At 36.9% G+C, this 23,517-nt stretch overlaps 1 protein-coding gene across 1 annotated transcript in view; it reads left to right on the forward strand.

Moving 5' to 3' along the window:
• The window catches only part of PIAS1 (protein inhibitor of activated STAT 1), a 155,289-nt gene that overhangs the window by 33,384 nt on the left and 98,388 nt on the right, over positions 1-23,517 (forward strand). The window lies entirely within an intron of this gene.

Consider the following 23,517-nt stretch of genomic DNA (forward strand, 5'->3'; position numbering starts at 1 on the left):
GGATTATACTCAGTTTTGCTGGGTAGGTGATTCTTGGTTGTAATCCTAGCTCCGTTGACCTCCAGAATATCATATTCTAAGCCCTCCAATCCTTTAATGTAGAACCTGCTAAATCTATGTTATCCTGATTGTGGCTCCATGATACTTGAATTGTTTGTTTTTGGCTCTTGCAATATTTTCTCGACTTGGGAACTCTGGAATTTGACTGTAATATTTCTGACAGTTTTCATTTTGGATCTCTTTCAGGAGGTGTTTGATGGATTCTTTCAATTTCATTTTTACATTCTGGTTTTAGAATATCAAAGCAGATTTCCTTGATAATTTCTTGAAAGATGTTGTCTAGGCTTTTTTTTTTTCTATCATGGCTTTCAAGTAGTCCAATAATTTTTCAGTTATCTCTCCTGGATCTATTTCCAGGTCAGTTGTCTTTCCAATGAGATATTTCACATTGTCTTCCATTTTTTTCATTCTTACGGTTTTTTTTTCTTGATTTCTCATAAAGTCATTAGCTTCCATTTGCTCCATTTTAATTTTTAAGGAATTATTTTCTTCAGTGAGCTTTTGGGCCTCCTTTTCGATTTGGTCAATTCTGCTTTTTAAGGCATTTTCCTCCTTAATGGTTTTTTGGACCTCTTTTACCATTTGGCCTAGTCTGTTTTTTAAGGTGTTATTTTCTTCAGTATATTTTGGGGGGTCTCCTTTAGCAAGCTGTTGACTCGTTTTTCATGATTCTCTTCCCGATTTTTCCTCTACTTCTCTTCCTTGATCTTCAGAATTCTTTTTGAGCTCTTCCATGGCCTGAGACCAATTTGTATTTTTCTTGGAGGTTTTGGATGTAGGAGCTTTGACTTTGTTGTCTTTTTCTGAATGTGTTTTGATCTTCCTTATCACCATAGTAACTTTGTATAGTCAGAGATTTTTCTGTTATTTGCTCATTTTCCCAGCCTGCTACTTGACTTTTTAACTGTTTGTTAAAGGTGGGACTCTTCCTCCTGGGTGGAGGGTAAACGGTCAGAAGCTTCAGAGGTTTTGTGCAGCTGTTTTCAGAGATAATTCTAGGGACCTGTAAATTTTCAGTTCTTCCAAGGCGGTATGATAAGGAGAGGTGTTGACTACTTGGCTGGGCTGTGCTGTGGTCTGTGAGTGACCACAAGAACTCTTTTCTGCCCTGGAACTGTAAGGATGGTCCCCCTCCACTGTGGCTACAAGCTCTGCTGTGCTAGCGCTCCTCCTTGCCCTGGGACTGGCACTCAGGACTGTGACCGGGATCGAAGTAAAGGCAAAGCAACAGTCTTGCCCCAGTACTAGCAAAACCACCTCTGTAATCTCCTTTTGACCAGTTGTTTGACCTCCTTACCATCTGCAGGCTGAGAGCTGCTGCTGCTTCCCTGCTGATTCAGTCATTGCCAAAGCCTGCTCCTGGTTTGCTGAGACTGGGGGTATGCAGGCATGGCTTGCGCTGGACTGTGCTCCACTCTCACCCAGGTGTGACAGACCTTTCCTGCTGACCTTCCAAGTTCTCTTTTGTCATCTGTGGGCAGAGAGGTTTGGAAACTGCCACTGCTGCCAGGGATTCAGTTGCCCCCAGGCCTGCTCACAGTTTGCTGGGGCCCAATCTGCTCTACCAGCCCTGGACTGTGCCCCTCATTCACTCTGGTGCAATAGACCTTTCCTGCCAACCTTCCAAGTTGTCTTGGGCTGGAAATTTGTTTTACTCTGTCTTTTTGTGGATTCTTTCTGCTGTTCTAGAATTTGTTTAGAATCATTTATTTTTATTTATTTTTTTTTATTAAAAACACAGTATAGGGGCAGCTAGGTGGCGTAGTGGATAGAGCACTGGCCTTGGATTCAGGAGGACATGAGTTCAAATCCGGCCTCAGACACATAACACTTACTAGCTGTGTGACCCTGGGCAAGTCACTTAATCCCCATTGCCCAACCAAAAAAAAAAAGAAAAGAAAAGAAAACACAGTATAAATACCTTTTATTTGCAACATATTTTGAAGCCAATTTCAAAAGCAAACATTGCATGAAAAACCTTTAATTTCTTTTCTTTTTTTAATTAATTTATTTTGATTTATCAACAATCACTTCCATAAGCTTTTGAGTTTTAAATTTTTCTCTCCCCCTCACCTCCCTCCCCAAGACGTTGCGCAGTCTGATATAGACCATACATGTATATTCCTATTAAACATATTTTCACATTGATAATGTTGTCAGTGAGAATTAGAACCAATAGGAAGAACCGCCAGAGAGAGGAAACAAAACACAACAGAAGAAAAAAAAGCAAATAGTATGCTTCGATCTGCATTCAGACTCCCTAGTTCTTTCTTTGGATGTGGATAGCATTTTCTATCATGAGGCCTTTGGAGATGTCTTAGATCCATGTATTGCTGAGAAGGGTTAAGTCTATCAATATTAGTCATCGAATAACATGGCTGTTATTGTGTTCAAAGTTCTCCTGGTTCTGCTCACTTCACTCAGCATCAGACCATACAAGTCTTTCCAAGTTTTTCTGAAGTCAACCTATTCACATTTCTTATAGCACAATAGTATTCCATCACATTTATATACCACAACTTGTTCAGCCATTCCCCAATGGATGGGCATCCTCTCAGTTTCCAATTCTTTGCTACCACAAAAAGAGCTGATGTAAATGTTTTTGTGCATATGGGTCCTTTTCCCATTTGTGTGATCTCTTTGGGATATAGCCCTGGAAGTGGTATTGCTGGGTCAAAGGGTATGCACATTTTTATAGCCCTTTGGGCGTAGTTCCAAAATTGCTTTTCAAAATGGTTGGATCATTTCACAACTCCACCAACAATGCATTAGTGTTCCAGTTTTCCCACATCTTCTCCAACAGTTATCATTTTCCTGTTTTGTCATGTTGACCAATCTCATAGGTGTGATGTGGTACCTCAGAGTTGTTTTGATTTGCATTTCTCTCATCAATAGTGATTTAGAGCATTTTTTTCAGAAGACTATAGATGACTTTAATTTCTTCATCTGAGAACTGCCTCATTTTTGTTTTTGTTTTTGCTTGTTTGGTTTGTTTTGTTTTTGCTAGGCAGTGGAGTTGAGTAACTTGCCCGGGGTCACACAGCTAGTAAGTGTCAAGTGTCTTGAGGCTGGATTCGAACTCAGGTCCTCCTGACTCCAGGGCCGGTGCTCTATCCACTGTGCCACCTAGCTGCTCCTAGAATCATTTTTTAAAAGTATTTGGAAGGGTTTGGGGGAGAGCTCAGGCAAGTCCCTGCTTTTACTCTGTCATGTTGACTCCACCCCCCTGCACTCTTAAGTCTATTAGTTCTCTGTCAGGAAGTGGATGACATGTTTCCTTTGGTCATTGTGTTGATCAGAGTTTCCAAGTCTTTCAAAGTAGATTTTCTATATAATATTGTTACAGTATAAATTCTTCTCCTGTTTCTCTTTACTTCACATTGTATCAATTCTTACAACTCTTACCAGGTGTTTCTGAAACCATCCTCTTCATCATTTCTTAAGAGTGTGATAGTATTCTTTTGTATTCCTATACCATAACATGTTCAGCCATTCCTCAGTTGAGAGGCATCCCATTAGCTACCAATTCTTTGCTATCATTAAAAGAGCTACAATAAATATTTTTAAACATGGATCCTTTTCCCCTTTCTTTATTCTCTTTGGGATATGCATCTACTAATGATATTATTGTGTCAGAGGACATATATATATGTGTGTGTGCATGTGTGTGTGTGTGTGTGTATATATGTATATATATATATGTATGTGTGTGTGTGTATATATATATGTGTGTATATATATATATATATGGTTTAATAGCTTTTTGGGCATAGTTTCAAATTGTTCTCCAGTTGGACTAGTTCACAGCTCTATCAGCAGTGCATTAATGTACCAGTTTTCCTGTATCCCCTCCAATAGTTATCATTTTCCTTTTTTTATCATTTTGGTCAGTTTGATGGGTGTGAAATGGTATCTCCATAGCTTGCTTTTAAAAAAAAAATGTAATAAAATGTTCATGTTACTTTCGAAACTGGCCTGCTTGTCTGTGCTTCATTCTGACCTTCCATTTGTTTTCTTTTATTTAAAAAAAAAGTTTCAATTTTCCTTGGCAGGAGAAACAGAAACAAAAGAGCAACCATCTTAGTCTTTTTTTATTATCTGTTCTATTTGTCCTATCCACAAACAAAAGTCTTATCCCTTTTTTAACCCTACTTTTTGTCCCAAACAGCTTAAAAATCCCATTTTGTTTCTGGCCTTCCCTTATTCTGAACTTTTGCTCTTAACACTAATACACACTTTTAAATTCAGCCTTTATTACATAGTCTGGCTTCTATCTTCAATATATGTTTCTCTTAAACACTTAATTGGTTGGTGAATTTCATGTGCTTCTATATCAGTGTTTTCAGATAAATGCCATTTTTCCTTCTCGTGGAAATTTTTTCCCAGTGTCAGTATTTCAGTCTTGAGCATCTACCATTCTTTTTGAACTGATTTGTTGTGTAGTAACAACAACAACAGTAACAATAGCTAGCATGTGGTGGTTTAAGTTTTTCTTTCTTTTTTTTTTTTGTGAGGCAGTTGGGATTAAGTGACATGCCCAGGGTCACACAGCTAATCAGTGTCCAGTATCTGAGGCCACATTTGAACTCAGATCCTCCTGACTCCCAAGGTTGGTGTTCTTTCCACTGTGCCACCTCACTGCCCCTTGCTTTACGTTTTTCAAAGCACTTTACATATATTATTATTTCATTTGATCCTCAACAACCCTGTGTGTAGGTGTTATTATTATCCTCATTTTACAGATGACAAAACTAAGGGTAAGAGAAGTTAAATGACTTGCCCGTGGTTTCATAGCTAGGAAGCATCTGACTTGGACTTTAAACTCAGGTTTTCTGACTTGCAAATCCAGTGCTTTATCCATTTAAAATATGTGATCCTGCCAATCTTTTCTTCTCTCCTCTGACACTGCCACCACTCTAGTGTAGGCCTTTATTACCTCATGCCTGGATTATTGCAATAGCCTGCTGATGGGTCTGCCTGCCTCAAGTTTATCTTTACTCCAATTCATTTTCTATTCAACCACGAAAGTGATTTTCCTAAAACAGGTCCAGTCAGGTCACTCACCTACTCAATAAGCTCCAGTGGCTTTCCATTTGCAGCCAGGAGCAAATACAGAATGTTCTGTTTGACATTCAAAGCCCTTCATAACCTAGCCCCTTCCTATCTTTCCAGTTTTCTTACTCCTTACTCTCCAGAATATACTCTTCTTTGATCTAGTGATACTGGCCGCCTGGCTGTTCTTCAAACAAGATCTTCACCTCTTGACTTCTGGCATTTTCTCTGACTGTCTTCCATGTCTGGAAATGCTTTCACTGCTCTGCTCCAACTACTGACCTTCCTGACTTCCTTTAAGTGCCAGCTAAAATCCTGCCTCCTCAGGAAGCCTTCTCTCACCCTTTTTAATTTCAGTGCTTTCTGTCTTTTAATTATTTCACACTTAACCTATATATAATTTGCTTCATATATATTTGTTTGCATGTTATTTCCCCCATTAGATTGTAAATTCCTTGAGGACAAGGACTGTATTTTGCCTCTTTTTGTATCCCCAGTGCTTAGCACAGTGCCTGGCCCATAATAAGGGCTTAATAAAGGTTTATTAATTGTTTGATTGGGCCCTTTGAAATCTCCTTTCCCCAAATCTGAAGTGCATATCGAAATATACTCATATTTCCTCTCCTCTGTTACAAACTTAAGGTGATTACTTCTCCCCAGAGTTCCTAACATTGCCACCCAGCAACCAGTGCTTCCCTGTTAGTAAGAAGCAGGTCCAGAATAGTATTTTCTCTTGTTGGTCTTCCACCTTTTTGAATGAAATTATCACTAAGGCAAATAAAGAAGTTATTAATTGTTTTATTTTTGGTAAGGAGAGAGAACTCCAGCAGAATTCTGGATAATTCAAAGTCCACCTTACTATTATATTATGCCTCTGCTCCAGGTTTGTGATGTTTCCCAAATGCCTCTTCCATTTCCTCTTTCTGTCCAGGTAGTCTGTTGTATAATGATAATGCACTGGGACAAATGACAAAGTAAACAAAGATCACTTCTTTCTCCTCCCATTGATCATCACCATGCTTCTCTCTCTTCCCACTCCCAACCCCAACTCCATTTCCTCACATGAATATGCTTTCTTGATTATTTGAAAAACCATAAGAGGTTTGAATCTTGCCTTACTATGGTTTTTACATGAAAAATAAATAATGTAGGTATGAGTTATTATTTATTGTTTTTTAACTACATTGTGTGGTTGTATTTTGCTGTTATGTTAGAGTTCCAGTAAGATATAATGTTCTCTTTTAGCTTAAGCATAAGATGTATTCTTTTCTATGTTACTGTAAACATATTTTAGAAATAAGTGCTGAAGAAACAAGAAAACTGGAAAACTCAGTAGTTATCTGGAAAACACAACCAGAAATTGCAGATAACTGGAATTAAAAAAAAAATAGTAGTATGGTATTATATGGCAACATTATTGATCCAGATAAGTTAGTGACCTTGAAGGCTTTGTGATATCCTGAAATCTTTTGATTGAATTACCAAAAATTGAATTATGTTTAACAGTTTGTTTTTAGTATAAATATATTCTTATTTTTTGAAAATTATTGTTCAGTGTATATTTTGAGTACCTCTCCCTTAATTAAAATGAGCCATTTTGAATAAGTAGATGTTCATTGTGTTGTAATTGAAATTCTTCCTGATATATTGGAATTTTTGGTATGTATTTTAAATAAACTATGAAAGATTTTATCAGGCAAGTGATGAACTGGTTTTGTTGGCTGGTGTTATCCATAGTATATATTGCAAAACTCTGTTAACGGTTTAAAAAGAAGTGTTCATACTTTTATATGTACAAACACATTTTTTTAATAGGCCTGAAATGGTGAAACTTAATCTTGGAACCTATGACACATTAAAATATGAGTAACTCTGACATTAAGAAGAAAAGGGAGTTCTTTTTTGAAAAACATGAAAAAAAATAAGTCTTTAGTGTAGCCTCTGACTTATGTAGTTGCATATTATAATTTGTGGTATGAAAAAGGTATGATAGGAAGCAAGATAGTTACATTCTGACTTAACAGTTTTTCATGTGACTTTGATTTTAGAAAACTAGATAAATCTAAACAGAAGACATCAATAAGTTTGAGCATTTTCCCACTTAATAGGTTTCTTTTCTTATTGAGAATTTTTTGTATAGAATAAACAGATTTTTTTTAAAAAGTACATTTGAAGTATTTCTTCTTTGGGCTTTTCACCTATCTTTGTACTTTTAAAAATTAATCATTAATACAGATTAATTTTAATTAGTAAAGGAATCTTTCTTAAATCCTACCATATGATCCCTCTCTTTTCCTGGGCCATATGCCCTTGAGGCCAAAAGAGTTTAGAGTATTCATTTCCACTCACCTTCTACCTGGGTGGCTGTGCTAGACTGGAGAGTTCCTTAATTTCTATCCTATACTTTGAACCATTTGACCCCTAGATTTATTTTATTTCATTTTTTGTATAGGTAACAGTTCATCATCAAGCTCTGGAGCACTTCAGGGAGGGATTTAGTTTTCTTACGATTAAACAACATCAAGGGGAATCTGCAGTTCTATCCCTCTGAACCAGCAGAACTTCCTAGCTGGCTGATAGAGGCAGAGTCCGATAGCAGTCTTCTCTTATTGCTCAGATCAGGGGGACAGCAATCAGACTTTGCCCTGGATCAGACTACTTTGGGAACACTGAGAACTTGCAAATCTCCACCTTGACCTGTGGAGTCCTGGAGTAACACAGCAACAGGAGCAGCCCAGACATTCCCTCCAGAAGTACAGAGTCCAGCCCTAACATCAAATCCAAAGTCAGAAAGTAGGCTGGAAGGATAAGCAACAATAAAAAAAAAATCCATCCACAAAGAGCCATAATGGAGGTTGGGTCCCGTAAGCAATAAACCCAGAAGAGAAGGACTTCAAAATATCTACAGGCAAAATTTCAGAAGATCACAGCTTGAGCACAAATTAACGGGAATTCTAAGAGAGATGAAGCAAGAGTTAAAACATATTTTTATAAATGAAACAATAAGGCCAGAGGAAGAAATTGGGAAATAAGTTAAATTTATGGAAGAAAAAATAGAAAATTAATAGTTGGGTGCACAAGGTGTACAAAATCTTGACTATGCAACAAACTCTCTAAAATTAGAATGGACCAAATAGAAGCCAAGAAATAATATTAAAACAAATGCCAACCCACCCCCCCCAAAAAAAGGCTGAAAAAAAAATAGAAGATGTAAGTAAGGTATCTCACAGTAAAAACAGCTGACCTGGAAAACAGATCAAGGAGAGAAAATTTAAGAATCATTGCACTAACTGAACACCATGACCTAAAATAGTCCCTAGCTACCATATTTCATGAAATCCTAAGAGAAAACTGCCAGACGTCTTAGAATACCACAGTGTGGAAACAGAAAGAATACCACTGATCACTTACCCAAAGAAGCCCCCAAAATGAAAACCCCCGGGAAAACGATACTAAAATCTAAGGCTTTCAGGTCGAAGGAAAAAAATCACACATGATTTATCACCTACCACAATAAAGGAATAGAGAGCTTAGAATACAGTATTCCAGAAGGCAAAGAATATATACTGTAAGCCAAATACAACTTACCTAGAAAACTGAGCATAATCCTAAAGGAGACAAAACGTACTTTTATGAAAATAGAGAGGCGTTCTAAGCACTCCTAGTGAAAAGACTAGAGCTGTGTAGAATCTTTGCTGTTCAAACACAGGAGGTAAGAAACATGAAAGGTAAATGTGAACAATGATAAAAGGATTAAAGGATAAATTGCTTACATTCAAATATGGAGAGATGATATATCTATCATTGTTAGGGGTAATAGTGGGAGGCTAGATAGACCGGGTTTGGGAATGGTTCTCTTGTGCCTTAGTGGTCTTAAGGGAAGAATGGAAAGACACAAGGAGAAGAATACACTGGGGATAGAGAGTAGAGAAGAGAAAAGAAGGTTAAGGGGGAAAAAAAATCTCGTAATTGAAGTGTGCAAGTAGACATTGAAGGGAGCTGCTGACAGTTTAAATCTCATTCTCATCTAAACTTGTCGAAGAAATTTGGTTCAGAAATATATTTCAGGGGTGGCTAGGTGGCACAGTGGATGGAGCACCAGCCCTGAAGTCAGGAGGACCTGAGTTCAAATCCGGCCTCAGACCAAACACTTGACACTTACTAGCTGTGTGACCCTGGGCAAGTCACTTAACCCCAATTGTCTGGGGCAGGGGGCGGGGGGGGGGGTGAAGAGGGAATATATTTCATTCAACAAGGAAACAGGAAAGAAAGATGAGAAGGGGGAATTAGAGAGAGAGAGTAGAATAAGGGAGGGGTTAGTCCTAAACAAACTAATTATAAAGATGTATAAAACTATGTATAACTCTGAGTTAGCAAATAATGGGAATCTGAGGGAAACGACTGAACAAATTATGGTATATAAATGTGACAAAATATTGTGCTGTAAGAAGTGAAGAAATGTTGAAAATGGCAACCACAAAGAAATGATGAAGGGGATCATTTCAGAAAAACCTAGGAAGACTTCTGTGAACTGCTACAGAGTGACGTGAATAGAGCCAGGAGAACAGTTTACACAGAGAACTCTGAAAGAATTGGGAGCTCTGAGCAGCCATAATTCCAAAGAACCAATGAGGAAACGCCTTAACTTACCTCCTGATAGAGAGATGAAGAACTCAGAATGCAGAACGAGACTTTTTTTTTTTTTTTTTTTGGACATGGCCAACACAGAAATTTGTTTTGCTTGGTGATACATGTTTGTAACAGGGATTTTCTTTTTCTTTTTTTCTCAGTGGGTGAGGTTGGGGGCAGTTGAAAGTTGAGAGGGAAGATTTTTCCTGATTGAAAAAAGTATAAATAGTGTTATCTTCAAATGTTACGGATAATATTGCTGTGTTTATTTGACTTTTCTTGGTTGCCTCCTTTACCTTTTGAATTATAGCAACATTCTGTCAGTGAGGGATTTTTAAGTTTAGAATTTTAGCTCTTGGTTTACCTTTCTATTCGTGAATTTCAAGGAGAGTGATTTTAGTCTTATGGGTCTCGCTTGCTAATATATTTATTCTTCTATTAAAGGAGTTAACCAAGAAATTAATTTTTTTCTTATACCTTTTGTCATAATTTGGTTGTTAGTAGTAGTACAAATCTAAATGCTGATAGGTTTTATTAAGTTTAGTGTTTTAGCTGTAATCAATTAAGCCTTTTTTCCAGGCAGCTAGGGTATAGGACTTGGAATCTGAAAGATCTGAATTTAAACCTTGTTTCAGATACTCTCTAGGTATGTGATTCTGGGCAGCTCTGTAAAATGAGGAAAATAATAGCACCTACCTCACAGAGTTCTTGTGAAGATCAAATGAGTTACCATATGTAAAGCACTCTATAAATCTTTAACCCATTCATTCTGTAGGATTAGATTATTTAGTTTCCAACTAATTTTTAATCTATTTTTCCATGACTCTTTATGGAATGTAATTTTTATTGCATTATGGTCTGAAAGGGATGCATTTAATATTTCTGCTTCTTTGCATTTGGTTGTGAGGTTTTTATGCCCTAATGCATGGTCAGTTTTTGTGAAGGTGTCACATGTAGAAGCTAAGAAAAAAATTATATTCCTTTTTATTTCCATTCAGTTTTCTCCAGAAGTCTATCATATCTAACTTTTTCTATGATTCTATTTATCTCCTTAACTTCTTTCTTATTTATTTTATGGTAGATTTATTTAGCTTTGAGAGGGGGAAAGTTAAGGTCTCCCACTAGTATAGTTTTATTGTTTATTTCCTGCTGTTATTCATTTAACTTTTCCTTTAGAATTTGGGTGCTGTACCATTTGGCGCATATATGTTTAGTATTTACATTACTTCCGTGTGGTGCCTTTTAGCAAGATGTAGGTTCCCGGCTTATCTCTCTTAATTAGGTCTGTTTTTGCTTTTGCTTTGTCTGAGATCATGATTGTTACTCCCTGTCTTTTTTACTTCAGTTAAAGCATAATAGATTCTAATCTGCCTCTTTTTTAAAAATTCTGATGAGGTATTTCACATTTTCTTCTATTTTTTCATTCTTTTGACTTTATTGTTTCTTGATGTCTCATGGAGTTATTAGCTTCTGTTTGCCCAATTCTAATTATTAAGGAATTGTTTTCTTTATTGAGTAAGTTTTTGTACCTCTTTCCATTTAGCCAGTTATGCTTTTTAAGGAATTATTTTCATCAGTGAAATTTTGTACCTCTTTTTTAAGGTGTTATTTTTTGTAGTATTTTTTTTGTGCCTTTTTTACTAAACTGTTGTCTTTTCATAATTTTTTTCCTTTGCTCTCATTTTTTACCCAATTTTTCCTCTACCACTATTACTTGATTTTGAAAATAATTTTTAATCTCTTCCAGGAATTCTTATTTGTTCTTGTGTCCAATTCACATTTCCTCCTCTTTCCCTTTTGAGGCTTTGCTTGTAGCTGTTCTGACATCATTGTCTTCTTTTGAGTTTGTGCCTTGATCTTCCCTGTTAACACTATAGCTTTTTGTTGTCAGGTTCTGGTTGTTGTTGTTGTTGTTGCTTGTTTTGTTTTGTTTTTGGTGTTTGTTCATTTTTCTAGACTGTTTCTTGACTTTTAACTTTATGTTAATGTTATGCTCTGTTCCTGGCAGGGTGGAGGGAAAGCTAACAAACTTAAGGCTTTTTGCACCTTACTGCTTGCAGAGCTAGTTCTTGGGGTTTGGAAATTTTCAGTGCTTTCAAGGTGATGTCATCAAGGGAGAGGTGTGATCATTCTTTTCCTGGTTTGTACTTGGGTCTTTACCCAGGAAGGACCCCTTATTCCTTTGGATTGCAATTGATGCTGCTCCTCAGGGTCCCTAATCCCTTGGGACATGAACCGATATTGCTCCTCAGGGCCCATGCTGCTTTGTGACAGAAGGTGCTCCTCTCTGCCCTTGAACTGTGACCGAAATGTGAGTAGAGACAATGGGGTTATGACACAGCATTTGGTGCTGTATCCAGTGCTAGTTCAGGGGGTCCCCTGTCATTTCTTTCTGACCAGTTACCAGGTCCCCTTACCATCTCTAGCTTGAGAGTTCCTGCAGCTGTTGCTGCTTCTGTCACCACCCCATAGTCCCATCACTGCTATTGCATCCGTGTGGGCTCTAGGCTAACTCTCCTTCCAACCTCTTAAGTTGGCTTGGGCTGAAAGAATGTCTCACCCTGACATTTTTTTACTCTTCTATTCCAAAATTTTACTTTATTTGAGGCATGATTTTAAAGTTGTTCAGAGGGAGAACTCACCTGAGTGCTTCCTCTTCTCTGCCATTTTGGCTCTGCCCCAGCACTCTACAGGTTTTAAGGTGGTATATAAATACTAGCTATTACTAGTATTATTATTGTTACAATTACTAATTAGGCTTCTACGCTGTACAAATTATAGTAGGTCCTGGAGGTGAAAGTATAAAAAAGTGAAACAGTTCCTGCCTTCAGAAGGTTTGCTTTGCTTTAGGAAGGCATGACTTCTTCACAGTTTTATAAATGTAAGATATGTGGAAAATAAATAAGCAGTAAGACCTCTCGTTGGAGGTAGCTCTTTACTTGATCCTTGAGGAGTGCTCCAGGATTCTAGGAGGCTGTAATGATAGGAGAGCATTTTAGACATGAGGAATGGCTTGTGCACAATCATGGAGGCAAGTGATGAAATGTTGTCAGTCTGTCAGTCAGTGAGCTTTTAAGTGCCTACTGTGTGCCAGACACTGTGCTAAGTGCTGGGAAATCAAAGTCAAAAAAGTCTCTGCTTATGGAGCTCATAATTGAAGGGGGTGGAGACAACATGCAAACAACTATGTACAAACCAAATAAATAGAGGATAAATTGGCAATAATCTCAGAGAGGAAAAGCTGGCATTAAGGAGGGATCTGAAAGGCTTCTGGCAGAAAGCAGGATTTTTATCTGACTTGAAGTATGTAAACTAGGGAATCCAAAATGTGGAGACTAGGAGAGAGACCATTCTAGGCATGGGGGACAGGACATGAAAATGCACACAGTTGAGAGATAAAATATCTTATATGGGAAATAACAAGGAGGTCATTGTCATTATATCTTAGAATGTTAGTGGTTCTCAAAATCTGTGGTCTCAGGACCCCTTTACGCTCTTTAAGTATCCCTCAAAGAGCTTTTGTTTATGTGTTTCTCCATAGGTTATACCCATAGATATTTACTACATTAGATATTAAAAGATCTTAGTATTATCACAAAAAGTGTTGATCTCTAGACCCCCTGAAAGGGGCTTGAGCACCCTAAGTATCCCCAGGTCACACTTTGAGAATTGCTGAAGCATGTGGAGAGGAATTAGGAAAGGTCAGAGGAAGCCAAGTTATAAAGGACTTAAAAAAAAAGAGAATTTTATACTTGATCCTGAAAGTAATAGGGAGCTGCTGGAGTTTATTGAATGGGGGATGGGGGAGTATAAATCATAGTCAGACCTGTGCTTTAGGTAAATCAGTTGAACAGCTGAGTGGAGGATGAATTGGAGTGGGGAGAGACTTAAGGCAGGGAAGCAAACTAGAAGGCTTTTGCAGTATTACGGGTTTGAAGTGATATAGGCCTGCATTAGTATGGAGGCAGTGTCATAGGAGAGATGGAGATGTATATGAGAGATGTTATGAAAGTAGAATGGACAGTACATGGTAATAGATTGGTTATAGGGTAGGGAGGTGAAAGTGAGAAGTGAAGAATGACACCTAGGTTGTCAGTTTTGGTGACCACGAGAATATTGGCATCCTTCACAGCAGTAGGAATATCAGGAAGAGGGAAGGGAGGTAGAAATAATGAGCTCAGTTTTAGACATATTAAGTTTAAGATGGTTATAGGACATCCAATTTGAGATGTCCAGTAGGCAGCTGGGCTGCGGAAATGGAGGCTAAGAGAAGGGGCAGCTCCTACTTATCCTTTGCCACCCTGCATGGCTCTATTAGGCAGCTAGGTGGCATGATGGATAGGTGCCCGGCCTGGAGTGAGGAAGACTCATCTTCCTGAGTTCAGATCTGGCCTCAGACACTTACTAGCAGTGGAACTCTGGGCAAGTCACTTAATTCTCTTTGTCTCAGTTTCCTTATTTGTAAAATGGGCAAACTACCCCAGTATCTTTGCCAAGAAAACCCCAAATGGGGCCATGAAGAATCAGACATGACTGAACAACAACCAGTGGAGGCTAAGGAGAGGGTTATAGCTACATCAGCAGATCTGAGAGTCATCAGCATAGAGATGATAATTTAATTTGTGGGAGCTAATGACATTGCCAAGTTAAATAGTGTAGAGGAAGAAGAGAAGGAGGACCAGGACACGGCTTTGGAGGACATCCACAATTAGTGGGGGGAAGTCAAGATAAAGATCCAGTAAAGGAGAGTGGTTAGGCGGGTAGAAGAACTAGGACAGAGCACTGTGGAAAAAACTTAGAAGAGGGTGATCAATAGTGTTAAATGCTATAGAGGGATCAGGAAGGATGAGAATTGAGAAGAGGCCATGATTTAGCAGTTAAGAAGAAGCCGTCGGCAACTTTGGAAAGAACAGTTTCTGTTGAATGATGAAGTTGGAAGCTAGACTGCAGAGTTAAGAGAATGAGAGGAAAGGAAATGGAGGCACCTGTTGTAGACGACAACCTCCAGATTAGCCAGGAAAATTGGGAGAGGTGAGGGACTCTAATTAGAGATGGGTGGGACAAGTCAGAGAAGATGGGAGAGACATGAGCATGTCTTTAAGCAGTAGGGAAGTGGTAGAAAGAGAGAAATTGAAGATGAGTGAGAAAGTTGGGATAATAGAGGAGGCAATCTTCTGGAAAAGATGGGTGTTGTGTGCGGGGGTAGTAAATAGGCCAGTTAGGCAGGAATGCAAAATTGCTGAGTGGCAGTGATGTATAATCACCCTGAAAATATGGGCTGGAACCATATTGTAACGGGATTTAAATGGAAAACAGAGAAGTTTGTATTTTAGCCAAAATAGAGTTGGTAGCTGCTGAGGTTTCTTACATAGTCATTCATGATCAGATATGTGCTTTAGAAATATCACTTTGGCAGCTTTTTGGATTATGTATTGGAAAGGGGAGAGACTGGTTACAAGGGGAGCAATAAGAAAGCTATTTCAATAGTCCAGTAAGAGGTCATTAGGGATTAGACTAGGATGGCTGTGGTGTGAGTGGAGAGCAGGGAATAAAATGGGGGGAAAGGATGTTGAGAAGGTTATATCAGTAAAACTTAGTAAATAATTAGATGTGTGGAAAAAGAAAGAATGAGGTCATATGATTCCTTGAATTTCAGGGTACATTTTCTGGCTTTTGAGGCTAACTCCCAGAAGATCTTGGATTAGTCGTATGAGATGTAATTTAATTTTAAGCTTTAGACAAGAACAGCAAAGGAATTGGATAACTAAGGGAATACTGGAAAGAAACTTCATATCTGGTTTATTTATCTACTTTTCTTGAATAGCTTAGTTTGAAATTATGCCACGCTTCTGTAATTCCAAATTTCAGATCAGATCATAGTTTGAAATCTGTTGTTCGAAAAATTTCTTTTTAAATCTTCTAACATTAGCTTGTATTTATGTAGTGCCTTATGGTTAGAAAGCCCTTTATATACATTGTTTAATTTGATCCTCAAGATATCCTTGTGAGGTAGAGAGGTATTATAAATATTACTCTCATTTTATAAAAACAAACTCATAGGAACTATGATTTGCCTAGCAGTCTCATGGCTGATAGATGATAGGGCTTGCTCTTGAATTCAGGTTTTCTGAGTCCAACTGTCTCTTAACTCCTCCTATATCAGACTGCTTCTGAAATCTAATAATTTTAATGAGAAAAAAACTCAGAAATTGTACCTTTCTGGCATACTTCTACATATTCTTTCACTTAATCTCTTGTAGTCCTGACTAAAGGCATCTCTGTGTCTGACCCTTCTTCCATCCCTAAAATTTACCTTATTTTTCACTCTATGATTTTATTTGCAAATACTTGGCCTCTTCCTCCTTCGAGGATTTTCCTCCCTAACATTATCTTTTATTTGAGTTTGGCCTGTAAAAGATTGGAAAATAAACCCTGATACCTTAGAAGTTGATAAAAAATCTCTTAATGCCTTGGGTGTTGTCTTCATATTCCAGAATTCATTCTAGAATAAATCTACAGCTAAAAACTCAAGGAACAAAGCAACAAGCTAATAGAAAAAGCAATAACTAAGATCAGGTCTGGGATAAATATAATTGAATGTTAGAAAATAATTGAAACTATAAATAAATCCAGGAATTTTTTTAAAAAAAGTCCTAACAACTTTGATAAACAGCTAAAAAAAAAAGCAAACAACACTCTCAAATCATCAGAATTAGAAATGAGAATAGAGCAATCACAGCAAGGCAAATGAAATTAAAGAGAATTACCAGTGGTTACTGTACGCTAATAAACTTGATCATCAAAAAATCAAAATACTGAAATGACAAAACAAACTGTGGATGGCCTAAAAACCCAATCTCAGGTTTAGACCTCTGACTAACCTTTTAAAAATTATCTGGTGCCAAGTCATTTATTGTAAGAGAAATGCAAATAAAAATAACTCCTGAATTTCTCCTCACTTCTGGCAGATTGCCAGAGATGGAGAAGAGATGGGAAAAGTCAATTTGGAGGGCCTCTGGAAGACAGATATAGTGGCATATACCTTAAACAAGAAGACCTGAATTCAAATGTGGTCTCAGACCCTAGCTGTGTGATCCTGGGCAAGTCATTTAACCTCTGTTTGCCCTAGTTTCCTCATCTGTAAAAGGAGATGATAATAATAGCACCAATCTTCCAAGGTTTTTATGAAGATCATAAGAGATGATTGTGGTGCTTAGCCAGTGCCTGGCACATAGTAGGCATTTGATAAGTTCCTGTTTCCTTCTCTCTCGCCCCCATGCCCTAAAAGTAGTGTTATAAAGTACTTCCCAAGAAAGTAAAAAATGAACCAAAGTTTTTGCTGGAATATTCAGAGTAACACTTTTTGTGGTAGCAAAGAATATAATTGAATAATATTGTGAAATGAGAAAGGATAAATACGAGGAATTTAGAAAAGCATGGGATGATTTGTATTGATGCAGAGTAAGATAAGCAGAACCAGTTTCATGTATGTACCATGACCACAACATTGTAAATGTTTAAAAGATTCCTACAATGAACTTGAACTACCTTCCAGCTCTCATGCTGGATCTAATGATCCAATGGAAATACTAAGGCATGAAGGACTGATGATGAAACATACTTCTTTCCTCACTGCAAAGAGGTAGAGGGGAGGGGCATTATTCAGGCAGGATATTACATACAATGGCAGATGCAGTTCATATATTGAAGGTTTTTGTCATTAAAGAGGGTTCAGTCTCATGAGAGGAGGGAAAAATGACTGATAAAAAGACAAAAGGCATCAATGAAACTTTTTTAAAACGGCCCTTGCAAAAAGATATTTGGCCAAGATGGAATCTCCCAAATTAATAATTGTTTTGTGATCAAAAACTAATTTTATAAAGCCCCAAGTAATAGCTAAACTCTCAATTTCTGCAGTTTCTTCCTTTTCTTCATATCAGTAAACTTGTGTTAAATTGCTTTTGTTGCTAGGCCCAGAAGGGTTTGAGAAAGAGATCAAAAGTTGAAATAAGACTATCCATGTTAATGAAGCTTATGGCCTGGGGGAGGGAGGGAAAAACTCACTATATAATACACAATATTACCCAGTTATATTAGGGATAAAACAGTGTTAAATGAAATTTTAAGGGAAAGGTTATTACTAATGAGGAAGTCTTCCTGGAGGAGATGTAATTTGAGTTGAGTTTTAAAAAATGAATTTGGAGTCAGACTGGGGTTCAAATCTTGACCCTGATACCCTGAGTGATCATGGGGCAAGACACAACCATTCTGGGCCCCAGTTTCCTCATTTATAAAAGGAGGAAGTTGCCATAGATAACCTCTAAGACCTTTCCAGGTCTACCTTTGTGATCCTATAACAAGCAAATTTTCTTTTGAATTTGACCACCTTCTTTGTTTCCATGACAACCCTACTTCCGGGCCTTATCACTTCACATCTAGAAACTGTCATAGCCTTTTAGCTATTCTCCTCACCTTCAGTTTTTCTCTGCTTTAAAGCATCTAATGTACAATTGTTAGAAATAATCCTTCTCATGTGCTTCTTCAAATTAAAGAATACATATTTTAGGCACTATGTGCAGTCTAAAAATCTAGGGTAGTCCTGAAAGCCTTATTGTTAACTGCTTCTTCTCTTTCACATTTCTTTTTATTCCCCAATGTAGAAACAGTCCCATTTCATGCAAAATAAACCTGTTATTAAAATGTCCCTGGTTCTTATTTCTTCACTTTTCCACAAATTATTCCCTGATCCTATAGAGTATCCTACTTAATCTATACTGCCAGTATGTGAGAAACCCTCACAACTGAGGTCACAACATGACTATTCCAGAAAGAGTTTGTCAGGATAAGCATTCTATATTCCCCAATACTTACATATATTTAGTGGCAGCATTAGATCATGGTATCCTAGGATATTAGAGCTAGAAGGAAACCTAGCCCCAATTAGTTAAGTGATTTGCTAAAGATCGTAGAACTAGTTACGGTGAAGTTCTAAATATAAATTGATCTATTTTATAGCTTAATATTATAAGCCATTTCAGAAGAGTATATGAATGAGAAAGATTATGTGGTTCAACTGGAAATGTTTAGTTTTTATTTAAAATTTTTACTTGACCATTAATATTTAAGGTCATAACTAATGAGTCAATAAAACGGGCATTTTCTGTTTAATAGTGGAATGACACCACCCTTAAAGCTTAAAATTACACTAAGACTTTTGGGGCAACCTGTCTATTGCTAAGACTTTAACTTGCCTCACCTTTTGGTCTCGTGTGGGATACTGCTTTCCTCTCATAAATTTTTATCAATAGAATTTCACGTATAGGAAAAATTACACCTTGAAAAGAATCTTAATTTTAAAATGATTTTTACAACATCACATGAGTCTGCTCAGGTTGTTAATTTATTTTACACATGGTTTAGTTTTTAGTTTTGGTAAAATGAACATTTTTAAAATGTCTCAAATTTCTGAAAAGCAAAAAAGTGTGAGATATGACAAAGTAAAAAAACTAATTTTTGAATGTGAGTAATAGATTTAAATCAAGCCTTATTTAAAGAGAAACATTTTTAGTATACTATAGATTTTAGGTATTCATGTCTCTTCAAGCAAGCAGTTATTAAGTACCAGGGACTGTTAGAATGAAAAGACAAAGGAAGTACAATCCCTGCTCTCATGGACCTTACTATGTATAGTCTAATTGGGGGTGACATGTACACATAAAGGTATGTACTAAATAAAAACAAAGTCAGATTTTCAGGAATTTATTAGCAGCTTGAGGGAGGTCAAGACCAAAAAAGGGTTTGTATAGGAGATACTTGAGCTGAGCCTTGAAGGCAACCATCATTTAATTCTAAGGGATGAGGGGGAGGAGAGAGATGCTTCCCAAGCCTGGAGGACAGCCAGTACAAAGGAACAGAAATAAGAGTGTCCCGTGTGAGAAAAATAAGGACAATTTGACTGTGTGAAGGCCAAACATTTGATCCTGGAAGTAATAGGAATCCCCTAGAGTTTGAGTAGAGGAGGTGTGTGGTCAGACTCACAAAATGCCTTTGGCAGGTGTGTGGAGGATAGATTGGAACACAAAGAGACTTGAAGTAGGAAGACCAATTAGGAATCTATTACAATAGTCCTGGCAGGAGCTGATGAAAGCCTGAACTGTAATGTACAGCTATTATACATATGTATATTATCTTTGGGCTCGTATGTATTTCGTGTTCCTGATTTTAATATTGTATTATTTTGTGTTCTCATCTTATCTCTGCCTTGAAGACTTCTTTAATTCTTTGAGGCACTTCTCAGGAATTAGCTTGCTTTCTGCAAGAGGCCTATCTTGATTTTTTTCACTCCCTCAGTTACTAGTGCCCTTTCCCTCCGAAATCACATTGTATTTGGGTTTTTTTTTTTTTGCATACTTGGCATTTTCTTATCTATGTTTGTGTTGTTTCTCCCTAATGTAATGTAAGCTTGTTTAAGCACTGGGACTCTGGTTGTTGTCTTTATGTCTCCAGCACCTAGCATAGAGCCTAGTACATAGAATTTGTTTATTAAATGCTTATTGAATTGATTGTTTTTACTTTTGTTAGACTAATGCTGGATTGCTTACCAATTTTTTTTTTAAACTTTTTTTTCCATTTACAATAGGCTAATATCCATATAACATCAGCCCTTATTATAAATCTTCCTAATAGTTATAGAACCATTAAATTCACAAACATAGTTCCTGGTCTTTTGTCGTTTTTCATCTGAGATAGAGGTGTCCCTCTCACCTCTTACCATTTCTGCAATGCAGCATTTCTCTTTCCAGGTGTATTGGACAGCATTTTGTCTTGACTTCTTTTTGCTTACATCTGTTTATCTTATTATCTTGACCTAGTGTGGTTTTATATTTTATATTTATATTTACTTGGGGTAAGTATGCATGTGCTTAGATGTATCGTGGTATAGTGGACAGAACATACGATTTGAGTTCAGAAGACCTTGGGCAAACCCTAGCCTTGAAACATATTAGCCATGTGACCTGAGAGGAGTTGTTGAACTTCTCTGAAGGTTCATTTATATAATAAACATAATATCTTATTTTACTTCATAGAGTTCTGAAGCAAGCCCTCTGTAAACCTCAAAATGCTGTAGAAATGTTAACAGTACTTATAATAAATAATAATTTATGATGCAGTGGGGTTTGCCATGGTCTCAGCTGTGTACACACATCTATCTATTTATATATGTAACAAATTAGGTGAAATTTTGCTAGTAGAATTTCCCAATTTGACAGAAAAAAATCTTGCCCCCTTACATGACTCTGTGTGACCATGAATTTCCATACCAGGAGTTCCCTGCATGAATAAAATTATATAACCCAACAAAAAAATATAATGCATCTCTTAATGTACACATCCTTTCTTAACACATGTAAAATGACCTGACCTTATTGCTGAAAACATTAGTGTTCAACTTTTGTGCTTTTTCTAAATTGAAAAATGTAAAATCTTCTATTAATTTAGTATTTTGTTGATGAGTTGGCAGAAAATAAAGTTTTCCTCCCCAGTTCCCAATGTCCAGCCCCTTCCTACCACCATTCCATTTACAGATGGCATCACTACTACATATGCCTAAATTATGAGAAAAAGCACTATCAAGTCAGAAGACTTGACTTCAAATCCATCTCTGAAGATAATACTATCTGTAGGACCTTGTGCAAATCATTTAACCTCCTTGGACCTCAGCTTATTCCCCTGTAAAAGACTGCCCATTCTAACTCAACATCTGTGGTCCTGTGACCTTATAGAACCCTAATTTTAGATAATCTTATTGATCTTGACTAAAACAAAGTGTCACAGGCTTCTTTGTAGCTCCTAACCTGGCAAACCACTGACTAGTGGAGAGGAAGGAATAAGACAAAGAATAGGCAGGCAGGTGGCCACATCTTCCCCTACTCTAATTATCAGTGCATAATCAGCCCTGCTTGTGTCATTAGGTATTTATTGCATATTGTTACTTCTGTGATATAAAGAGGATGGTCTTTTTAGTCACCAAATGGTCTTCCATTTAGGGTATATAAACTGCCCAGGCATTATGATTTATCACCCTCAGCCCCCTACCTCAAACATCAGGGTTCTGAGAACTGCATCACTTGATCAGCAGCATGCTGAGAAATTCTGGTTGCTGAGGTAATTATTTATAATATAGTAGTGGTAGGTGTTATTCTTTAGTGGTAAATGTTCATTTTGTTGTAGTCCTAATAAATGGAGTTTTTAAACACGTGACGTTAAAATGCATTGCATTTCAGTGTCTAAAATGTACTTCAATGTTTAATTTTCCTCTTTTAGCAATTTTATATTGTGAACTGACTGCTGATTGTTTTTCTGTAGGTTTTAGTGTTACAGATTTTTAGTACTACCTATTCCTCTTTATTTTTTTTAATTGAAAGGTTTTTTTTTTGTTTTCAATTAACAATTAAACTGATAAAGAAAAACAAAACCCATGTAACAAAAGCAAAACAAATTCCTTCATTGGCCATGTCTAGAAAAAAAAAGTCTCAACCTGCACTTCTTTGTCAGGAGATGTATCCTCTTTTATTTAAAAAACAAAACAAAACTAGTGTTTTACAGTCTTTTTAGAAGAGTGTAGAGGGAGCCATCCTTGGAAATAGGAGTATTTCACCTGTGACTAAATATAGTGGCTAATTGAAATCCAGATATAACCCTTTCTTTATAATAATATGAAGTTTTCTTGTAGCCAAAATGTGGAGCCTTGGAAATAGAGGCTACATATTAAATTAAACTCTGTATTAAAAGTTGTTTTTACTCCATTTTAAATGTTATTTGTTTTTGTTTAACTCATATTTCAAAGGCAACTAGAAGTATATTTTAGTATTGTCAGGTTTATACCTATGGTAGCTAGTTTTTGACCATTAAGCAGATTTGATTTTATATGATTTGGTGTTGTGTATTTCTGCCAAAATGAATGATAAACTTGCTACATTTAATTCCTTTTACCTTGGTACACAGAATGAAAAATGTCAGCTCTTGAGTTTATTCTAATTGCTGGATTGTATGGTTGTGTGTAATTCAAAACAATTGAATGACAAGAAATTGCTGTCAATACAAATTATATATTGTACTTGTTACTCCAAATGAATTAGACCAATGCCAATCTAAATGCATTTTTAACCCTTTATTTGCTCTTTGGAACATATCTTGTGTGGTTGTTTCATTAAAGAATAAGTTATCTAGTTTAATAATCCTCTATTTCTAATCTGAAAGTTTTATTTCTTTCAAAATCATTTACTGGGACTTTTAGCAAATATGTCTTTTCCCCAAAAAACTAAATAACATTTTATAATTGATATATCAAGGCTTGATTTCCAGGTAGTTCTAAATTGTAGATGACTTCACATTCAATCAAATTATTTTCCAAGAAGGGCAGATTTGTAGGTTTTTGGTGACATTGTTTTTAAGTTCTGCTGCTCCCTTTGCCTTGATCATTCATGGCAGAAATACCAAAGCCAAAGATATGCTCGAGTATGCCTGTTACTTCCTTATACCCTAGTCCTTTACTTCTGTCTTGAATGTGTCCGTATTATACTCAAGATTACAGTCATTGCCTTTTTTCTTTCACTTATCACGGCCACCACCTGGGAGAGAACTATTAACAATTCCGGCGGTGGGTTTTGGAGAGTGTTAGCAAGGGAAGAATTGGTAGGAGAGGGAGAAATAGTGAGCTTCAGGCCAAGCCCAAAGTGTGCGAGACCTAACAAAGTTTGTCATCACAGTTTGTGA

This window comes from Vombatus ursinus, unplaced genomic scaffold (genome assembly GCF_900497805.2).
Source record: "Vombatus ursinus unplaced genomic scaffold, bare-nosed wombat genome assembly UNPS02009205.1, whole genome shotgun sequence".
NCBI lineage: Eukaryota > Metazoa > Chordata > Mammalia > Diprotodontia > Vombatidae > Vombatus > Vombatus ursinus.